The sequence below is a fragment of the Malaclemys terrapin genome, chromosome 1 (assembly GCF_027887155.1).
Source record: "Malaclemys terrapin pileata isolate rMalTer1 chromosome 1, rMalTer1.hap1, whole genome shotgun sequence".
In the NCBI taxonomy this organism is placed as follows: Eukaryota; Metazoa; Chordata; order Testudines; family Emydidae; genus Malaclemys; species Malaclemys terrapin.
In genome coordinates, this window is record NC_071505.1 from 130,407,885 (window position 1) to 130,430,281 (window position 22,397).

The 22,397-nt window shown below is 42.3% G+C and overlaps 1 protein-coding gene across 6 annotated transcripts in view; it reads left to right on the plus strand.

The window, feature by feature from the left end:
* The first annotated feature begins 2,096 nt into the window (after positions 1–2,096).
* FAR2 (fatty acyl-CoA reductase 2) overlaps positions 2,097–22,397 on the plus strand; it is a 230,340-nt gene continuing 210,039 nt past the window's right edge. The window contains exons 1-2 of one of the 6 annotated variants that reach the window (XM_054038920.1): positions 2,097–2,195; positions 7,035–7,134. The gene's annotated coding sequence lies outside the window, so the exon portion shown is untranslated. Of the gene's footprint in view, positions 2,196–2,673; positions 2,872–3,020; positions 3,111–7,034; positions 7,135–22,397 lie in introns of those variants that run through there. The other 5 variants (XM_054038904.1, XM_054038912.1, XM_054038930.1 and 2 more) reach the window with 5 other exon arrangements.

Below are 22,397 nucleotides of genomic sequence, written 5' to 3' on the forward strand. Positions count from 1 at the left end.
CTTTTTTATTAAGAAAAGGAATTTATTTTTCTAATTATTTTGGCATTTATGTTTAATGTCACAATCATGTATGCGACTCACTAACATTTGACTCCATCATTGCTATTTGTGTCCTAGTTGGAACTGCATTTATTTTCATGCAAATTTTAAGTTATTTAATAGATATAACTAAAAATACAATTTGAAAATAAGCAACCTTCATCTGCTCAGTGTCTAAAGTTATGTGTTTAGCTAATGTTTTGTAAACTGGCACTGCTAAGGTTAGTACAAGCTAAAGTTACATTCTAGAAAGATACTATTATTTGATTGTACCACTTTAAATAATGAATGACAAAGCACAATACGATAAAAGTAATAATGATAATTACTCCAGCCAGGACAGGTTAGGCATTTTAGAACTCACTATTCAAAGAATTAAATTTAAGCATAAGAGAGAAATAAAATTATGAAATGCATAGACCAGTCAAAAAACTAAAACAACAGCACTTTGAAAGAATACAATTACAGAGAATAGATGTGCATTGCAGGAAGTACCAACAAGTAACAACAACAATATAAGTATGTGTTGGGGGTGAGTGTGAAAGAGACAAGTGAGCTGGGGGAGTAGATGAGAGACCCCACGCTGCTCCTTTAAGAGAGCCGCACTCGCCAGTCTGAAGGAACACTCCTTCAGACACAGCAGTAGCCGCCAGCAGCTCTGTCCCACTCTTGGTGAGCCCTATCCACCCCATGGTCTGTGGAGATGGGGTACATGGATGGAGGGGGGCAGGGGACACCCTGATAACAGTGCACCTTCTTCCCCTCCCCTTGTGCAGCAAACAGGAAGCTCCTAGGAGCAGCTGGCCAGGGGCTGCCCCAAGGCCAGGGGCAGAAGCCGTGGGGCTGCAGAAACCAGCAGAGGGAGGAGCACCCCTCCTCCAGAGGTGCCCTGGGCTTTCACCCAGTTCATCTGTGCCTTAGGCCAGCCCTGCTAGTCTTTAAACAGAAGTGAAAACAGTGTTGCCAACTCTCATGATTTTGTCATGAGTCACACAATAATTGTTTTCCTTAAAGCCCCAACTCCTGGAGTCAAGTGGATATGTGATGATTTCAGCCATCATTCTTAAAGAAATGTTTTGTAAAATGTTTTTAGCCTTCGTGGCTGTGGGGAAAGCTTCAAAATGTGACCTCAGTCCACCCTAAGGGCTCAAAAAGCAGAAGGCAGATATAAAGATTACCAAATCTATTATTTTTACATAATATCATGATTTTGGGTGAGCCTGATTCATGATTTTTGGACATTTGGGGTTGGCAATACTGTGAAAGTGACTTGAAATTTCACTCCTGTTTAAGGGCAGTTTGTAGTCTATTATTTGTAGTGAGGTAACACCCCAACTGCCCCAGGCAGGTGCCCTAGTACAATGTTTCCAAAAATTAAACGATCTATTCAAGCCTGGTGAACAGCAAAAGAGTTATCTTGGTTTTTTTTTCTACACTTGTTTGTCTATGTATTCAAGAGTTAGTAACAAAGTAAGAATATACATTACAATTTTAAACCTAAGGAGTGTCCCTTAAGTGACTTGACACAAGATATTCTAACATGTTTGTATCAGAGATGGGTGGGTCTAATATTTATTTTAATTTTCTTTCTTTATATAGGAATTAGATGCAGTGCTCCTGTCAGCTAATTTCTAAATTATTTGTAAAAAAACACCACCAACAAAAACCCAAACTAGACTTTTCAGGTGCCTTAGTAGCCCGTAGAATCAAAGTTAAAGACCCCCCCCCCCACACACACACACAACTGAAATGGTGCCCCTAGCAAGAAAACCAGGCACTCAAGGCCTAATAACAGTCTTTTGCATGGGCCAGTTCAGGCTGAATTTAGAGAATACTAAATTCCCATCCATGCGTGATGGTTTCCCTTTGCCTGGTGTGAGTACTGGAGTCCAGACCGCCCTCTTTCTGTCAGCGTAGTTGCCCTCCCCCCCCCGTCCTTTTATTTAAAGCTGGAATGTAAGGGTAAGAAGTGAGAAGATGATGATAATAAAAGAGGCAAGGAGGCGCTGCTAGGCTAGGAAGGCGAGGCAAGCGCAGCTGCAGCTCTAGCGCGCGCTCTCTTTCCCTGCTTCTGTCTTCGCTCCCTAAGTTCCAAGGGGATCCTGAAGCCAGGCAGCGCCCCCGGTGAAGCCCGACAGAGGCGATCCATGCTCACGGTAGGGAAAGACATCGCAACACCCTACCCCAAATATCCCGTGATTGCCTTAAAGCGCCACTACCTAATTGGGCTCCCTGCGGCATAGCTCAGGGGCGCAAAGGAAGAGGTCGAGCGAGGGGGGTACAGACCCTGGGGAGGGCAGGCAGGAATCCTGCTGCTTTGCATTAGGCGCTGCTGTGTGTGCGCGGGCGGCAGGAGCGGGTGCCTAGAGTTCATTCATAGCGAGGAGTGGACCAGCTGCCCCTCCGCCGCTTTTATCTTCTTAGGATCAACGGGAAGAAGCAGCAGCAGCTGCTGTTGCAGCGTGTCAATTGCAGTTCAGCGCACCCTGGTCTTAGCGCCGGGACCAGAAACGGGAGTATAACCCCGCCAGCGCGGGACGGGCTAGTCTACAGCCTCTTCGCCTGCCTGTCCTCCTCTGCCCTTGGCATGTGGGCGTGTGCGCGCGCAAAGGTTGCGCCCAGCACTCGCTGCAAGAGGCAGAGACGGGCAGGACAACTCTGCCCCCACCTCCTGTCTCAAAGCCGGCCGGATATATAGTGTCAGCGGCTGGAAGAGGAGGAGAGAAGAGGTTTTGTGTGCTGCCCCCCCCCCCCCTTGCCTAGAGTTGCTTGTGATCGGGGAGGCGGGGGAAGCGTTTTGGAGCCGGGAATGGATCGGAAACGGTAACGAAGGTAACAGCCGCTGGAAAATGGGGACAGTCCGGGATTCAGCCCAGCGGAGTCTTTCGCCTTTCGCCCTGGCGGCGGGGAAAGGGAGGAGGACGGGCGTGAGAGAGCCTGGCTTGGGGTGGGGCTGCTTTGGGCGCGCGGGAGGGAAAGGAGCCGGGGCTGCTCGGGTTGGGCTCAGTTTGGGAGCGAGGGCTGAGAGGACACAAACCGCAACCCAAGGACGCTGCTGACTTTCATAGCGGGTAAGTGTAGAGCTTGAAAGAGAGACACGCCCGGACTGGGGACTCTCGGGGGTGCTTTAAAGCCGAGGGGCTGGGTATGCCAAAGCCAATGGAAACGGGGGCTGTGCTGGTACCTGACTCTCCATCGCACACGAATCTGTCCTAGGCTGGCTAGTGATCATCTCCAGCCCCTGGACGTTTACTCTCCTGGGCTTCTCCTTGGGAGAGTTGAACATGAAGTGCAGACATATGACTGAGGACAAGAATGTCCTGAGTGGATAGTCACGCTCTGTTTCACAACCTTAAGATTTGCTCTAGGGAGAAATAGAGACTTTGTGGTGCAGTGAGGAGACCCAATGTGCTTTTTTTTTTTTTTTTTTTTTAAGGTGCTTTTAAACTTGTAGGTTTCTCCTCCCACTCCTTATTTTTCTTCCTGCCCATCAGTCAGTATAAAGAACAGCATATGATACCAAGCTTGGACACAACTATTTAGATTGGGAGGAGATATAATTATGATCCCCACAATCACTATTTTTGCTCACATTTTATTACAACTACAGTGCTTCCAGGAAACCGCATACATTCTTCAATATGAAGACATATCCTTAATTTTAAATTGGGGTCCTAACTGTTCCTAAATCTGAGATGATCTTCAATTTTTCAGGAATAAGAGGCATCCTTTTGTGCTGTGTTTGTATAGCACTTTGAAGATGCTTGCTGATAAAGTACAGTTAAAGTGCTAACTTTTGTGCAATAATAATGAATTTGCCTCTGTGCCTGTAAAGGACTTAGCTAGAGAAAAGGAGCAGGAAATTATCAAGTACAGCCTTATCTTTGTAATAATAAATTGAACAGCTATTGCTCCATCCAATTGTTTTATCATCCCAAAAATTTGGTGAGCAGATTAGGCACATCAATTGATAATTAAGACTGTAATTTTGAGACAGCTGTAAAGGCTTTCTGTATACCCCAAATTTCCACCCAGTTCTGACACTTGAATTGGTGTTAAAACAAAAAGGAACTGAAGTATAAACAAACCCAAAAGGTGTGTCAACATTCATGAGTTTTTAGGAGTTTTTCAATCAGAAGTCACAAGTTATGATATCCCCTTTGCAGACTAGTCAGTTTACTGCATTTGTCTGCACTCTGGATTCCTCAGCTCCACCCAAGTGGCTGAGCACGTTATTATTTATGTTACAGGCACATATCATTGTGGCTCTTTTATCTGAAGCTATAGTGTCTGAAATGTAGCTAGCAGCCAATATAGATTGTGTTCATTATTGCTAGAGTGCTAACGCAATGTTCCTACTAAACAGGGAAATTGCTTCTCTCTGTGTGTCTATGTCTATATAATAGAGAGAAGTCTCATCTATCATAGGGGTAATCATAGTGATTTCTTAGTTAAGGTTGCACTGAGATTTGCACTTAAAACTGGTCTAAATCCTCTCTCTAATATAATTTAGTGATTGAATTTAGTCTAAAAAATTGACACAATAACTCTCCGGTGTTGCATGTTCTATGTAATAAGTTTTAGTAAGATACTTACCAATTTTTGTAGCAGCAACGTTTGAAAATGCTCCCTTTTTGAAATTTTTGCCATATTTTCTTCATATAAAATTATATTTTTTGTGGGATGCGGGGGGTGGGAGGGAGAGAAAGGATCCTTTAGTTAAACAACCACACTCCCCATAAACTCCCCACTTAACACTCCTGCATATTCAGATGATAGTTCAGCAAGGTGTATTTTTAAAACACAGTGGCTAAAAAGTTAATGAACGTTTAAAAAACAAAACAAAATAACATTGTGTAGCTAGGAGAATATGTGAGTTGGTCAAGGTGAATTTCTAGAGAGGCTGATAGGCTTGTAGAGAAGGCCAGGAGAGTTGTGGGTCTCTGACAACCAAGCCTTTAACCTGCATCTCTGCTACAGAGACATCTCTGCTGAAACCTCCTGTGATTTCTCAGAGGTCAGCCTTGGTCTGGCAGGCCTGTGGTAGCCTTTTGGGCTGGGACTCAGCTGCTGGGCTTAAGGACTGTGAGGGAGGAAGACTGTGTTGTGGGGAAGGAAGGGGTATAGATATGGGGGAATGAATAAGGGGCCATAGATAATGTGAGGTGGAGGCACAGAAGTGGTTACTGCAGCAGAGCTGGGGAGCAGAGGTGAGCAGCAGAGCTCCTCACTGTCTCCCTGGTCTACTGGTCTCCAGACCTGCTGTAGAGCAGGTCCCTGCTTATAGTGGGCAGACTTCCACCTGCATTGCACAGAGAAAATTATTTCCCCCCTTTATTTGTATAGTTGCTTTAATGACCATTTATTTTGATCCATAAAAGGAAATGATCATATAAATAAAGGGGAAAGATAATTTTCTATTTGGAATGGAAGTGAGGGAACCAGGCAACCAGCTGCGACTAAGGAGCTGGGCTCTGTGGGTGGGGCTGGGAAGTGGTAGGCAGTGGGATCAGAGACTCAGTCTCTGATATCTGTTTGATACAATGCATTTTCAGTGCATATATTATTTGGCTATGTTGGACTTAGGGGAAAACGGCAGGGAGATAGTTGCATATTCTGCATTCTGTTCACGGTGCTCTCTGCCTGAATTTGGACACACTCCTTTTTGATTAGTCAGAGTTAAACATTTTAGGCACTGTGGGTAAAATTGTCAACAGCACCAAAGTCACTTAGACTCAAGGGCTAGATCTACAAAGGGATTTATGCATGTCACTGCCACTTTACCCAATAGGCCAGTAGTTAGACAGTCCCCCAGGATGTGGGACACCTCGGTTCAAATCCCTGCTCTGCCTGATATGGAGTAGGGACTGGAACTAGAGTGACCAGAGGTCCCAGTTTTATAGGGACAGTCCTGATATTCAGGGCTTTGTCTTATATAGCCACCTATTACCCCCCATACCTGTCCCGATTTTTCACACTTGCTATTTGATCACCTTCACTGGAACCCATGCGACTCCCCCTACCAGGCAATAGTCATTTGATCTCTCTCTGGTTACTGCCGGTCTCACTACCTCATGTAAGAGAGGGTATTACTTTCTGGCTCTATGAATTTTTGCCCAGTTCAGAAAAATGTTATGTGCTTATCTACAATGGGACTTAAGCATGCTGAATCAGGGCCGTAGGAGTCTAACTGTAAGAACCAAGGCTTTGGCCCAGTGATGCCAGCCTCACACTGGGTAGTATCTTATCCCATAAGAATGAAGAATCAGGGCCTTAGAAATTAGCTACACGATCATAGTGATGTTTTCACTCTGGCTTAGTCCGATCCCTCTTTGTGAGGGAACCTGAGCTGCTGTTTGGGCTACTGGGGCTCCATCGCTGTGCGCTCTGGTATAATTCCAACATGGCTTAGAATGCATGGTGGCTACTTCAGGGCTAACTCTGGCCTTCAGACACATCTGGCACAGATTCATTTTCATTTTGCTATTACAGGCAGTATTTATAACAGAGGCATCTTCTGCCTTTTTTTATATTCTCCCTTCACCAGTCTTTTTGTGTTTTGCCAAGCATGTAACTCCTATTTTTTTTTCTGACACCATCTGAGTTAGCATTTTATCCTGTTTTTACTTTTTTCAACAAATTATTTTTCAAATCAGTGCTTCCAAATTGCTGATGACCCTTCAGAAAAGATAATAGCTATTGGGTGATGTCTTTATACAGAACATGGTATCAAAAATCATGGTTAATTGTGTCGCTGCACAGTAAATAGTCAACAATACATTTTTGTAACTAAGACAAATTATGGTTTGACCACGTAACTAGTCTCCCATTGAGTAATTATTGGTGTGCTGGGAATCCTTTTCTTTTCTCTAATCATTGACTGAGTTTGTTTTATTAAAACACTTGGGCACTATTGAAGGCTTGGCAAGAATTTCTGTAATCTGACTACAAGCATGTTCAGATATAATATAATACTTTCTCTCTCTTTTCACAAGATTCAACTGTACATACAATCACCTGAATATACATGCGTAGAATTGGGAATGCAAGTGGTGAATAATCACAAAAGGCTAGATTCTTCCATCCTTGCTCACAGTGAGTAGCACCCTTACTGCTCCACAAGTTGTGTGGTCATACCTCACTCTTCTTGTTTTCGACTTGCCAGGAATCAAAGCGGAATAACTGGGCCCATAGGATGTGTAGTGTATTAGAGCCTTTTCCTGAATTGAACTTTATTTTTATTATGTAGGCCTGATTCTGTCATCCTTGTGTTCACTGAAAAGTAGCTTATTCCTCAAGAAGTCCGATTTGAAGTTAATGGGACAACTTGCAGGATAAAGTACTACTCAGTATGTGGAAGGGTGGTACTTACAGTTAGGACCCTGATTCAATATAGCACTTCACCACATGCTGAAGTCCAACTGAAGTAAAGCACGGGTGTAAGTGCTTTGCTGAAGCAAGGCTAAAATCTATAGAACCAGATTCTGATACCCTCACTTACATGAGGTAGTACCTTTATGTCCAGCTCCTCAAAGATATTTAGGTGCCTAACTTTCCATTGACTTCAAAAACCTTTGAGGATCTGGGTCTTACTCCAGATTAGTCCTGTTGACTTCAGCAGGGCTATTTCAGGAATAAGTAGGGTGTCCAGATAGCAAGTGTGAAAAATTGGGACAGGGGTTGGGGGGGCAATAGGTAAGAGCCCCCAAAATCAGGACTGTCCCTATAAAATCGGGACATCTGGTCACCCTAGGAATAAGGAACTAATCAACATGAGTAGGGGTGTCAGAACCTGGCCAGTATTCAGACCCTGAAATAAAAGTGGCTTGATTTCCAGAGGTGTATGCCCACTTTTATTTAGGTGACTACTATCGACGTAGAAGCCTATCTTTAAACACACAGGTTTGTAAGTTGGAGCCTCTGGTTTTTAGTATCAGAGGGGTAGCCGTGTTAGTCTGAATCTGTAAAAAGCAACAGAGGGTCCTGTGGCACCTTTAAGACTAACAGAAGTATTCGGAGCATAAGCTTTCGTGGGTAAGAACCTCACTTCTTCAGATGCAAGTAATGGAAATCTCCAGAGGCAGGTATAAATCAGTATGGAGATAACTAGATTAGTTCTGTTTTTTAGTAACCCAAGCTCCACTATCAGTCTTTAGTAAATTTGTGCAATATAGCTTTATAATTGATAATGTCTTTAATACCAAATGTATACCACAGCACTTATACAGAGTTCATTATAACTACCCACCCTGATGTGTGAGGTATAAAAATTAAATAAAAGAAAAGGATACATTTTTGGATTGAAAAATCATGAAACATTTTCTATCCATATTAGTGTAAAATGCCAGCTGACACCAAAATTAAATTTGGAACCAACTAAATTGGCAGTGTCCTTTTGCTTTACCTGTCTTGACACAATTGCAAAGCCTTTCAGTAAAAGGAATGAAAGGTTCTTTACTTTCACTGTAGTAAAGGTTCTTTACTTTTCATCTGTAAAAGAGTGCTGTAGCCTCTGCTGAAATGCTGTTTGGTTAATTCCTACAATACTCCTCCTTAGTGAATCCCAAGAGAGAGATTCCTATGTTATACACAGACACTTCAGTCACTATTTTTCCTTTCTCTGTTAGTGGAGGCACACCAATTATTAAAATGAATATATCAGAAGGTTAATAATGGGAAACAAAACCTCGGTTGGTAGTAGCCAAAATTTGATTCCATTTAATGGCTTCTTGGTGGTATATGTGAAATGAGTTGGTCTCCGTTCTCTTAGTGCACAGCTACCCATATCACAAAATCCAAGGCTATAGTTGACTGTAACTTCACTTTATTAAAGAAGCCAAGGGCTGAATGACTATGGTGACAGCGTATGCCTGTCCTCTTACTCTCTTGTATTTGTTTCTAGTTTAAAATATAACATAGCTTATCATTAATAGGTTAGCCTTACTTACCAAGCGCTGCAATGGTAACATGGCAAGAGATGGAAGCTTTAGCAGCCAGCTTTGTTTTAATGACCTGGAGCCAGTCTAATGTTATACTGTAATGAGCTGTTTCAGCTGTCTCTACCAATGCTACAGGATAACAATGAGGTGCAGATACCATGGAGATGGGTGCAGTATAAATATTCAAATGGAAAAGACTGCACTTATCACAGGTACGATGAATGCTGGTATTACAGCAAACTGTTCTCCACAGACGCTGTAGTCACAAGTGTTGCTCCAGCATATTTGGTTCCAGCTATGTAATTTCTCACCTTCACATGTTTCTTGGAAGTACCAGCAACCCTGTGTCTCTTACAGAAAACAGAGCATAGTTTCTAATTTTCTATTGTCTTCTGGCATTCAGGCAGTGGCAGAAGGGAGAAAATGAGTCGTACTTTCCACCCATTTTGGGATCGAACATCTGTAATTGTGCACCCTGAGCTCTGCTCCAAGCTACACTTGTAAATCTCAGGTCATTCTGTAGTGGAGGGTTTTGTTTCAGTCTTCAGAAGCATCTCACTTGAAGCACTTCCACAGTTTGTGGCAAGCCTTTAATAAACTACAACAGGACTAATATTTTTTTTGGCTGACTTCTTTGCTGCTGCCAAGTCCTGATTTGAAATGGAGGGCATACTCATCATCATACAGACTGACTTTCCTTGGGCCTCCCACTGATTTCACAGTAGCCAGGATTTCACCCCGGACTTGTTCATACATCTGTGGAATTGCTGTTTTTAGCCACATAACTCAATCATAAGTCAATGAGTTTCACAGATCATGCATTGAATTGTTGGTTTTCAGTGGCACTTTATAAGCCAGTCTCTGATCAATTACCTAATTCATCATTATCGAACCATTATTGAATGTAATTGTGAAGTGCCCAAGTGCTTTGTTATCCAACACATTAGGAAATGATTGGGGTTGTGTTGATCTCCACAGTGAATGAGGCTTTCATCCTGTATAAATACTGTCTACCACAGGAAACCTGACTCTTCAATTGATTGTCTCTGTCCAAATTTCTAAACTGGTGACCGAAGAATACCTTCGGATTTCCCTTTGCTGAGAACAGTTGCAACCTGACTGCTTTTACCTCTGGACTTGTGGGCAGCAGAGAAATGGGTTGTCTGCTTTCTGGCAGATTCTGTGGTATTCACACAGAACCACAGACACGGATAGCTCTGCAGTCTAGTGCTGGAACCAATATATTCCCCTTTGGACAAAACCACTTAATTACCAGCTTCAGTTTTCTTTGGAAGAAATCTCTGATTCTGACTACTTTACCTGTCATTTCATGCTTTTTTGCTGCATGGATTCTTCCTTTGTGGATTTGTTTGCACTTCTCCATAGACTTCATCAGCTTGCCATCTTCAGGAAGAAATTAAAACAAGCCTCTAGTCTGGTCAGGGCTCTGGTATAAGATGAGACTGTCTACTGCAGGTCATCTGCTCTAAGTACTCATTACCTTTTTCCATACTGGTTACTCGGGGGCAAATTGTCTGAGATGATTGCCTTGCTTGGAATCTGTTGCATTCTGAGCGTATGCCTTTGTTTTCATCCAGAATAAGCACGTGTTTTTTTAAACCAGAGATACCAGGACATTTATGCTCTGTCCTGACATAGACATCTTAGTCAAATTCTGCAGAGCCTGTCAACCCCAGTGGCAAATATTTGGGGCCCCAAATTTCTCCAAATTGCCACCATACCTAACTCAAGTTCTGGGGAATTTGTCTACATACCCTTAAATACCTGCTCACTGACTGACATCCCCCCCACCCCAATCCCTAAATGTCCTAGAGTTATTCCAGTTTAGGCCATAAAGTCTCAGGTCATGATGAGGATCCTAGATGATCTGTTAACTTGATGGCATGCATCACATACTGTTACAGACAGTGGTCCCAATTTACTGCCTGTCATTTCCGGCATTTCACCTCGTTCACCCACTTTTTCCATCACCAGGCCGAACGAGGAGTTGAGAGGTTTAACTGAACCCATAAAGAAGGATTGACTTTGCATCTGAGCCACAGACTCACCCCTTCTATTTGGCACTTCACTGACCCTTCTCTACTACCATAAGGCTATGCATACTACTACCATGCATTCTCTTGCCTCCTTCATGCTTGGAAGGGAATTTAACTGCCGCATTCTTAAGTTGCCTTGGCATGGGCAGGACTGCTAAAAGGTTATTATTTTTATGCCTGCATAATCGAATTCCCCAAAGTGTTTAATTACAGGGGCCAAGTTAGCATACTATACAGGGAGCAGAAACTGGCTTCATACTGGTTTGGGCCTTTGAAGGTCTAGCAGTGTTTCTACTGAGTGACCACACTAGATGATACACAACTTGTATGCAAGTAATTCCTGATCTGCTGGCTACAGCACCATTCACTCTGTCAGCTGAAAGCTTGATGCTAAGGACACTTGGGTGAGTCCTTGCAGAACTCCCACAGCCACTGAAAGGCCCTGATTGGGCATCACTCGCCACTTTCAAACCTGTTTTGCAGAGGACTTCATACACTCTTCTTCGGCTCAGACAAGATCAGCTCTATTTCAGGACTATACAATGATGACACCTGAAAACCAGGACATTGGACTCTACCAAGAGTAACAAAATTGTTTATCTTTGTTGTTGGTTTAAAATAATGGTTAGTGTGCCTTTAATTCTCAAGCCGTGCAAAGTTCATATGAACAAGATGTGGAAGTTTCAACAGCCACTTTTATTTTAGTAACTAGTAAACATTTAAATAGCAGCATATCTCCGTGCCCATCTCTTTCCCAATGCTATAGTTCTCCAGGTCAGGATTAAGGCACGTGGGCAGGGAAGACTGTCACTGTCTATGCGGTACCATTTAATTAGAACAAATAGAAAACTTCAGTCTCTAGGGTGTCATTTTAGTTATTCTTAAATTTGCCTTAAAATTGTATTAAAACATCACAAAAATATTCTGAAACACCAGTCTTCCCAGCACTGATAATAGCCCAGTACTTTCCTAGCCTTTATATGTAACGGTACCCGCAGTCCTTTTAAAAACAAATATTCTGCTGTTCAATAGCATTAATTTCCATGGCAACTTATGCATCTTGTGCTGCTGAAAGCTGTGAGATACAGACCCCTTTCTTAAAGGAACCCACCTCACTGTTATCTTATCCAGTGTTCAAATATCCACAGTATTTTAAAAGGAAAAAAAATCTTTAAATAAATGACTTGTCCAGGGTCAGCCTGGATTTCTGATTTGGTTGTCAGCAAGAAAATATTTCTGCAACTATTTTGTAGCCAAAATATTTTTTTTTTCTTTTTCATAAATTTGTAGTACATGTAAGACTGGCTTGGATGTTTTGGGGGGCATATGGGACAAATGGTATGTTTCCTTTTGCTGAGTTTATTTGTTGGAGCTGGTCCTGAAGTCTACTAGTGTTCCTCATTTCAATGCAAGATTCTCCCAGACTTGCTATCTTGATGGATATACTCTGAGTGGAGGGGAGGCTGACCTTTGGCATTATGGATTCAGGGCTGTCAGTTCACTTGACAGGAATGCACTGTGTGGCCATTGCCACTTCCCCTTGTGTTTCTTAGCAGTGACACACCATGGTTTGAATTTGTAGTAGTTTGGTTTTTTTTCTGTTTTTTGTTTTTAAGTGTGTTTATTGTAAAGAGACCTGGCCACAATGTGTTCTACGTGGCAGAGCCAATGTTCACTGGGACCCAGATCAGTAAAGGGAGATGGCACAGTTAGAACCAACGTTGCAACAAAGTTAGTGGCTGAGTATGAGAAGAGCGGGCTACCTGGCTGTTTCTCAGTGCTTGAAACCTGGCTTTGAGTTCAGGCAGGAGGAAGACTCCTAGATGTTGTGTGGTTTCCCTTGACAGAAAAGCTGCTGATCTGATTTAACCAGTACTTAAAAATCCTGGCTGCATGGAGTATTCAGCATGGAAAAGCTACAGTTGAAAATGAAAACTAGCCTTCAGCATAATTTTTGCCTGTAAATGCCACTGAACAGCAAGTGGGGTCCCAAAAAGGCACTTGGAATTGAGTGTATGTGCGATGAAGCCGTGGGCATGTTTCTGAAATGCAGAATGAGTCTAACTGGCTAAGTGTCAGAGGAGGAGTTTGAGCAAAGTAGCAGCCTGGTGGGCAAATTTTCCTCTTCTTTTGCTCTTTGGTGCCATTTATGAGGAAACTGAGAGGGAAGGAGGTCATTCTTCACTTTCAGCCTCAAGCCTGACCATCTCTCTCTCCCCCTTCTCAAATCCCGTCACTGACTTCCTTTCTCTCTTCATATAGAATCCTAGAATATCAGGGTTGGAAGGGACCTCAAGAGGTCATCTAGTCCAACCCCTTGCTCAAAGCAGGACCAATTCCCAACTAAATCATCCCAGACAGGGCTTTGTCAAGCTGGGCCTTAAAAACCTCCAAGGAAGGAGATTCCACCACCTCCCTAAGTAACGCATTCCAGTGCTTCACCACCCTCCTAGTGAAATAGTGTTTCCTAATATCCAACCTAGACCTCCCCCACTGCAACTTGAGACCATTACTCCTTGTTCTGTCATCTGGTACCACTGAGAACAGTCTAGATCCATCCTCTTTGGAACCCCCCTTCTGGTAGTTGAAAGCAGCTATCAAATCCCCTCTCATTCTTCTCTTCTGCAGACAAAACAATCCCAGTTCCCTCAGCCTCTCCTCATAAGTCATGTGCTCCAGACCCCTAATCATTTTTGTTGCCCTCCGCTGGACTCTTTCCAATTTTTCCACATCCTTCTTGTAGTGTGGGGTCCAAAACTGGACACAGTATTCCAGATGAGGCCTCACCAATGTCGAATAAAGGGGAACGATCACGTTCCTCGATCTGCTGGCAGTGCCCCTACTTATATAGCCCAAAATGCCGTTAGCCTTCTTGGCAACAAGAGCACACTGACTCATATCCAGCTTCTCGTCCACTGTAACCCCGAGGTCCTTTTCTGTAGAACTGCTACCTCGCCATTCGGTCCCTAGTCTGTAGCAGTGCATAGGATTCTTCCGTCCTAAGTGCAGGACTCTGCACTTGTCCTTGTTGAACCTCATCAGGTGTGTGGTGTTTTTTTTTTTTTTTGGCCCAGTCCTCTAATTTGTCTAGGTCCCTCTGTATCCGATCCCTACCCTCCAGTGTATCTACCACGCCTCCCAGTTTAGTGTCCTCTGCAAACTTGGTGAGAGTGCAGTCCACACCATCCTCCAGATCATTAATAAAGATATTAAACAAAACTGGCCCCAGGACCGACACTTGGGGCACTCCACTTGAAACCGGCTGCCCACTAGACATGGAACCATTGATCACTACCTGTTAAGCCCGATGATCTAGCCAGCTTTCTATCCACCTTACACTCCGTTGATCCAGCCCATACTTCTTTAACTTGGCGGCAAGAATACTGTGGGAGACCATATCAAAAACCTTGCTAAAGTCAAGGAATAACACATCCACTGCTTTCCTCTCATCCACAGAGCCAGTTATCTCCTCATAGAAGGCAATTAGGTTAGTCAGGCATGACTTCCCCTTGGTGAATCCATGCTGACTGTTCCTGATCACTTTCCTGTCTCCTAAGTGTTTCATAATTGATTCCTTGAGGACCTGCTCCATGATTTTTCCAGGGACTGAGGTGAGGCTGACTGGCCTGTAGTTCCCCGGATCCTCCTTCTTCCCTTTTTTAAAGATGGGCACTACATATCCAGCTCAATTTCCCTGTCTTGACCTTAAAGGCTCTGCACAGATCCACCTTCTGCCCCCATCTCCTCCCACTCACTACATGCCACCCAAGCTCTTCCGACTGCGCTTATTGTTTCCCTCACACATTCAGGTATTTTTGTGACAACTTTGCTGCCTGTCACACTACCAATTAATGTTTGCCCATCTCTCTTCTCCTCCCATTCACTTGAGAGTTAAGCTACTCTGCAAGAAATCCCACTATAAGGTCTGTTCTTCACTTTGAATTAGTTCTGTGCCTCTTTGTGTACTCCTATGATGTTAGACGTTAGCCCTTTTGATATGTTTGCTGCTCTTTACATATGTGTTTTTGTTTTTTGCATATTGCACAGCTGCTTACACCAACAGCCTTTATATAAATAATCATTTGAATAATAAAATTGGTCTCAGTGGTCAGAGCTCCCAGGATATTTAAGTGCAGTTTTGTAGTTTGTTGGATGGCTAGAGAGTAAATTTTGGCTTTTCAGATTAGTGTTTTGATTGTTCCAAGCTAACAGAAAATAGGATTCTTCTCAGCATCATGCATACAGTATGAGTTTCAATGTTCTTTTGTTTTTTAAGGATTTTTAATGTAATTTTTTTTTCTCCAGTTCTTTGTATATGTCTTCAACTACAGGATTGTCCCAAAGGGTGGCTACTTGACTGGACTATTCTAGAAGGCTTTGTATAAATTCCACTAATTCCTTGCATTTGCAGATTAATAGGATGCTTCCATGCACACCTTTTTGTGAAATATGTATCTGCCAAATGCAATCCTCTGTCATGTCCATCCGCATCTCCGAAATAATAATTGCTCTTACATGGTGCCTTCAATCTAAGATGCTCTGAATTCTTTGAAAATGTTTTTCTTGATAACTGATACCTAAAGGGCATGATTTTTCCACTGCATTGTTTCTTGTGTAGTCATTAGCACCTGTGCAGAATTGGTGTGAAAATGCAACCAAATCGGAATTCTCCACTCTCATAGGTGGTAACATTTCACACCCACTTTGCTCACATGTAAATGACAGCAGAAGGTGCAGTGAGAATCAGGCACAGAATCTACTTCCAGGGTTTTACATAACTTTATATTTCCATATTCAAAAGGACAAAACCTGGGGGCTTATCTTCCAAATAGGAAATCTGGCACCCATAAATCTTACTGTTAGAAAACTAGCAGTGACAAAGATCTATGCCCGCTTCATAGGCTCTCTCCTCTCAGCGCAGTCACTGAAAGATTTAGATTTCCAATTGAATTCACTTCCCTTGTCCCATCTGAATAGTTGTCTAAAGGTATTTTATCAGAGCAGAGAGAGGCAAGCTTGTCAACATCAAATCTGTAATGTGAGTAATCAATCCGTAATGTGAGTGGCTAGGCAAAGATGTCTTTTAGTTATTCCCTGTTTATGGCAAATGATCAAATGTAGAACATCACAAAGAAAACATCTGTACAATATTGCATTTACCTGACCTGCTCTTCTTTTCTTTTTCAAGGCAGATTTAGAAGGAACCTGACTGAAGAATAAGAGCTAGAAAACATAGTGTCCCTTTTTGTTTCATCTGTCTGCCTGTTCAGAAGTCTGCCCTGAATGGGTGGTCAGATGTAAGCTAACAACTTTTTTGATAGAATCCCTATGTCTTTTGTATTTTGTGCCCTCCTCCATCACTGATTGCATGTCTTTAGCGTACACTGCAAATATGTCTTCACAGTAGTGTTTGCATCAGAATGTGCAATTTAGTGTTTTGTGTAGAAGCACCAACATTCCATTAGGAGATTCACTTGAAGAAACACGAATACAAGAACAAAATTTGAGTTCCTCTGTTGGGCCAGAGATGTCCTGCATGATCTTGTGGATGGATGCATTGTGTCATCTGTCAGGGTATTTATATCCTGCGCTTACAGGTTGAAGATCTCAATGATCTTGTAGGATTTTTACATTTCCGGCTTATATGATCCTACTTGGATATTCTGTATCATTCATCCTCTGCTTTTGCTATCCATATAACATGATTGGCATATTATCGGCCCTCTGTAGTGGAGGTAGCATAGCAGAAGAGAAAAATGGTAATCATGCATACAGCTATCGGAAGGTGAGGTTTATTAAAAGCAGGATAGACCTCAGGGATGCAGAAAGTTAACATACATTTAACATTTCTCCTTAGAAGTATCTATGACTAAAACAGCAAGGAGTCCTGTGGCACCTTAAAGATTAGCAGATTTATTTGGGCATAAGCTTTTGTGGGTAAAAAACCTCACTTCAGATGCATGGAGTGAAAGTTACAGATGCAGGCATTATATACTGACACATGAAGAGCGGGGAGTACCTCACAAGTGGAGAACCAGAGTTGACGGGACCAATTTGATCAGGGTGGATGTAGTCCACTCCCAATAATTGAGGAGGAGGTGTCAATTCCAGGAGTGGCAAAGCTGCTTTTGTAATGAGCCAGCCACTCCCAGTCCCTATTCAAGCCCAAATTAATGGTGATAAATTTTCAAATGAATTTTAGTTCTGCTGTTTCTCTTTGAAGTCTGTTTCTGAAGGGTTTTTTTTTTTTTTTTTTGTTCCAGAATAGTTACTTTAAAATCTGTTACAGAACGTCCAGGGACCTCTCGCAGCGTGACCTCTCGTGGCTTGCCTTCACCTCGGCATCAGAATCAATTATTCTGAGGGGATGGAAAAATCTCTGGGGGACATCAATTCTGCACATGCGCAGTAGTGCAGAATTCTCCCCGGAGTACAGAATGTATACATTTCCTGTGTTGACAAAAGGGGTTTTTCGGTTGATGTAGTTAATTCACTATGCTGAGAATTTTTCCATCGACCTGGATGCATTTACACTGGGGGTTAGGTCAGCCTAACTTTAATGCTCAGAGTGCTAAATTTTTCACAGCCTTGAGCAACATAGCTAGGTTGATCTAATTTCTAGGTGTACAAGACCAGGTGTCAGTGACGATGGCTTGAATCAGCACTATAACTCCTGGGGTCATCTTCCTGTGAGAACCCTCTGGACTCGGAAGCAAGTAATCACTGTATTGCTTTGGGAAAGCTCAGTAAATCTCAGGTAGATTTGGATGAAGTGGCATGTAGCAGATCTATGTTATACACCAGCAGATATGTATTGCGGAGGCACTATATACAGCACTATGTGATATTTCTGGAACTAATGAAATTGTTTTTTATTTGTACCCTTTTCTAACAGAGCCCATGTGAAAACCTCTAGTTTTTATTCCTGTAGTGCAGGAATGAACGGCTGCCAAAAAGTGGTGTCGTCGTCGTCTTCTTCTTCTTTGTTCCAGCTGTTTGGAAGATATAAGAATTATCTGAAACTCTTTAATGTCACATTTATTTCAAGAGTTCAGTATTTTTGTCCTTTGCTCTTGGTCCAGGTTTTAGAACTCTAGCCTGGAACTTGGCATACTTGGGTTCTGTTTCCTGCTCTGTCACAGGCTACATCTACACTACGGGGGGGGTCGATTTAAGATACGCAAATTCAGCTACGCGAATAGCGTAGCTGAATTTGACGTATTGCAGCCGACTTACCCCGCTGTAGGGATGGCGGCAAAATCGACCTCTGCGGCTTCCCGTCGACGATGCTTACTCCCACCTCCGCTGGTGGAGTAAGAGCGTCGATTCGGGGATCGATTGTCGCGTCCCAACGGGACGCGATAAGTCGATCCCCAAGAGGTCGATTTCTACCCGCCGATTCAGGCGGGTAGTGTAGACCCAGCCACAGACTATGGCCAGGTCTACACTACAAACTTACCTCACTCAGGGTGTGGAAAAATTGAGCGATGTAGTTATATTGACTGAACTCCTGGAGTAGACAGTGCTGTGTCGACAGGAAAGCTTCTCCTACCAACATAATTATGGCCTCTTGTGGAGGTGGATTAGATATGCCAATGGGCGAAGTTCTCCCATTGGAGTAGTAGTATCTTCACTGAAGTGCTATGTGGTGCAGCTGCAGTGCTGTCTGTGTAAACAAGCTCTACATCTGTGACTTTGGGCAGGTCACTTAATGTCAGACTTCTTCAGTTCTCCATCTGTAAAATGCAATACAATTTTAGTACTTCCCTACCTCACAGGGGTGTTGTGAGGCTAAATACGTTAAAGATTGTGAGGCACTCAGATGCTATATTAATAGGTACCATATAATTACCATCTAATAGGTCCCCAGCTGATCTGATATTTTGTGCGTTGGTGGTAGAGAATTAGGTTTTCCTCCTGCAGTGCTGCCCTCTACTTGCAGCAGTGTTTTAACTAGATCAGGGGTAGGCAACCTACGGCATGTGTGCCCAAGGCAGCACGCGAGCTGATTTTCAGTGGCACTCATACTGCCCGGGTCCTAGCCACCGGTCTGGGGGGCTCTGCATTTTAATTTAATTTTAAATGAAGCTTCTGAAACATTTTAAAAACCTTATTTACTTTAAATACAACAATAGTTTAGTTAATATATATTATAGATTTATAGAAAGAGACCTTCTAAAAAACGTTAGAATGTATGACTGGCACACAAAACCTTAAATTAGAGTGAATAAATGAAGACTCGGCACACCACTTCTGAAATGTTGCCGACCCCTGAACTAGATGGATCACACACTGGTCTTCAGACCACCAGTGGCCTGGGTCAATACTGGTGATCTTCAGAATGAAATGTTTTGAGATGGGGTGTTTGGAGGGAAGGCGATTCTTCTCTTGCAAAATGGTCTGCAGAATGAGAGAGAGAATTCCTATTCCAGGTATTGCTTACAGAAAACCAAAAAGTATCTAGAATCGCAGCACTTAGGAACTGTCTGAGATGAAATGAGGGACACGTCAGCTCTTTAAAACTACAAAGGAACCTTTTAGGTAGAATGTGATTATCCAATATGGATTTTGCCCTGGACAGCTGAGTTATAACATGCCTACTGTGCACAATGGTCACTGCCGTGAGATTTTTAACAACAAAATGGTTAGGGCATCAATTTTACATCTCATCTAAATAATACTATTTCAAGGAGCATGGTGCTTCTCAATATCGCCTTGAATGTTTGCCACATGTAAGACCTTGTTACCCTTCAGGCACCAACATTTTTATGTTAGATGCTTTTAAAATTTAATTGACATTGAGTGTCCTTTTTACTGTACATGTAATGTCTTTGGTGAAAACATGTTTAAAATACAATGGGAAAAATAAGAACCTGAATTGCGTTGCTTTAAGCTTAACAACAATATTATTGTAATTCTTGTGGCAGCACCTTACATGTGCTACATGCTGTACAAATGTACAGGATTACACAGTCCTCACTCCAATTATTTTATAATCTGTAAGGACAAAAAACAGTGGGGAGAAAGATACGCAGAGTTATCAGGGTGGTGATATCCAACCATCTTGATAGTTCAGTTTTGTTTTTGTTTTTTAAGATAGTCAATTCAATATTTTATTTATACTATAAAAACTTAGGCCCAGATTCAATGGTTTCAATGGGCATTAAGCACCTAAATACCTTTTGAGGATCTGGGCCTTAGAAGCTTTTTGGTAAGGGGTTGAAGAGAGGGAGACAAGTAGTGGGGGGGAAAAGAGTGTGAGAAAGAGGGAAGGAAGGACCGTGAAATGCAAAATGTAAAGCCAGGGTATTGAGGTTGAATATCAGAAGAGTCAAAGTGGTAGGAGAGGGGCAGGGGGAAGTGGGATGACAACCAATGCTATGTTGCAGGAGGAGAAAAATTAGGGTTATCCAGAGTATAGGTTTCACAGTTTAATGGATGATGATGATGGATGTCAGCGGCTGTGAAGACTCCTCTTGGTTGCTGATGTTCCTTCTGTGGCGTGGGAGACAGGAAGCTGCTGGGCCTGATGCTCTGGGTGGGTCCTTCTGGATCTGATGGTAAGGTGGTTTGGGACTGGAAGACCCTGATTTACCCTCTGCACCCTTAACGGTAGCTGGCATAAAGCCTATGCTCTAATAAATTAGTTAGTCTCTAAAGTGCCACAAGTACTCCTGTTCTTTTTGCGGATACAGACTAACACGGCTGCTACTCTGAAACCTGTCTCTATAAACATTAACTTTACTTGACATGTAATCTTTCATTTTCTAGTTCAGGCTATTTATTCTGTGAGTATAGTAACAGCTATTAACTTCTTCTAGACTACACCCATTTGGTTATGTCATAAATGTGGGCTTTGCTGTTGGTTTACTATAATTTCCTGTTAGTAAATTGTGCCAGAGATGAAGTTGTAGTATGTAAAAACGACCTTTTGAGTCAATGTGGATTTCCTATGTTTATATCACCATAGTGACATTTCCGTGGTTTGGAGAGAAATAACTGTAAAAGTTGCTGTTGCCCTTACAGATAAAAAAATAAAATAAATATATATATATATATATATCTATAGAACTATTTACTGAGGAACTGAACAGCCTAATGTCAAGGGTAATTAGATAAATCTGAAAAAAATGCACCATAAACTAGATTTCAGTTCAGCAAAATCATTTATATGAAGACAGATTTTTCTAATGATGGTCTGGGAAGTTGTCACCAGAAAAGAAATGCATTCGTTATTCTTGCATCTGAGGATTTCATATATTGGTTATAGTTTGTCTTAGCTGTAAGGCTATTTAACTGTTAGAGCGGTTTCATTGAGAAAGACTGTTGGCATGCATGTGTCTCTCTCTGTCACAACAGTTGGATAGTTTTACAAGGGAATAATTATGGATTTGGCTATGTTACTGAGGGGACAGATATGAAAGTAGCTTGACATGTTGGGTTGCACGCATGTGGTTTTCATAAAGAAGGTAATCTGCTAGGGACCATTTCATTTGTCAATTTGAGCCTCATAATTCTTGTGGGAAAAGTGTCCATGCTCAAATGTGCTGTAACTATTGAAGAAAGCCAATGAACAATTGTAATTGAATGCACCATAACTGGCTGGATAAATACAGGAAGCAAATTAGCACCTGGAGAGTAGAAATGTTCTAATCCTGTTTGGGACTTAAAGATCTCTTATCAAGAGGCAAACTCTGATTGCTTTGTTCAAGCTGCGGAGTGCCTTACTTCATGAGTAGTGCCACTGTTGTTAATGTCAATATAAATTTTTGCTGTGGTAGGATTACTGGTAGAGGAAGGTACTACTCAACCTGAGCAGGCATATTTGAATCTGAGTCTTTAAATATTAATTTTTTAGTTATTGTTCATATAGCCTGTTACTGACGCCACAGAATACATTGTGTAATGCCTGTGTAACTGTTGCTACAACACAGAAGGTAACAGACCATGTAATAGTGAGTGGTCAAGGTTTGATCACAAGCCCAGAATCCTTGTAATGGGAACAAATGCATAAGCTTATTTGGTGCTAAGTATTTTATTGTTTTCATTTTGAAACATCTTTGGATGGTTCAGCCTCCAAGATCCAGAAGAGTTTGCCCCAATGAATGGTGGAGAATCTTATTTATAGCATCAAAATAAATGTAAATCTTGCCCTGTTTTGTCCTTCCTTCAAATTGCATCATAATGACTGGCATGTTAACTTGACTAGCAGTACAGTCTGCTCTGGGACCTGGTTTGCGAATGACCTTTCTACATGAGGGCTGCTTGGACGTGGGGATGGGGAGCTGGGTGGTTTATTGAAGTGGTTTTCTGTCTAAGGAGAATGATTTATCAGCAGTCCTCTTGGGTGCCTCATGCCCAG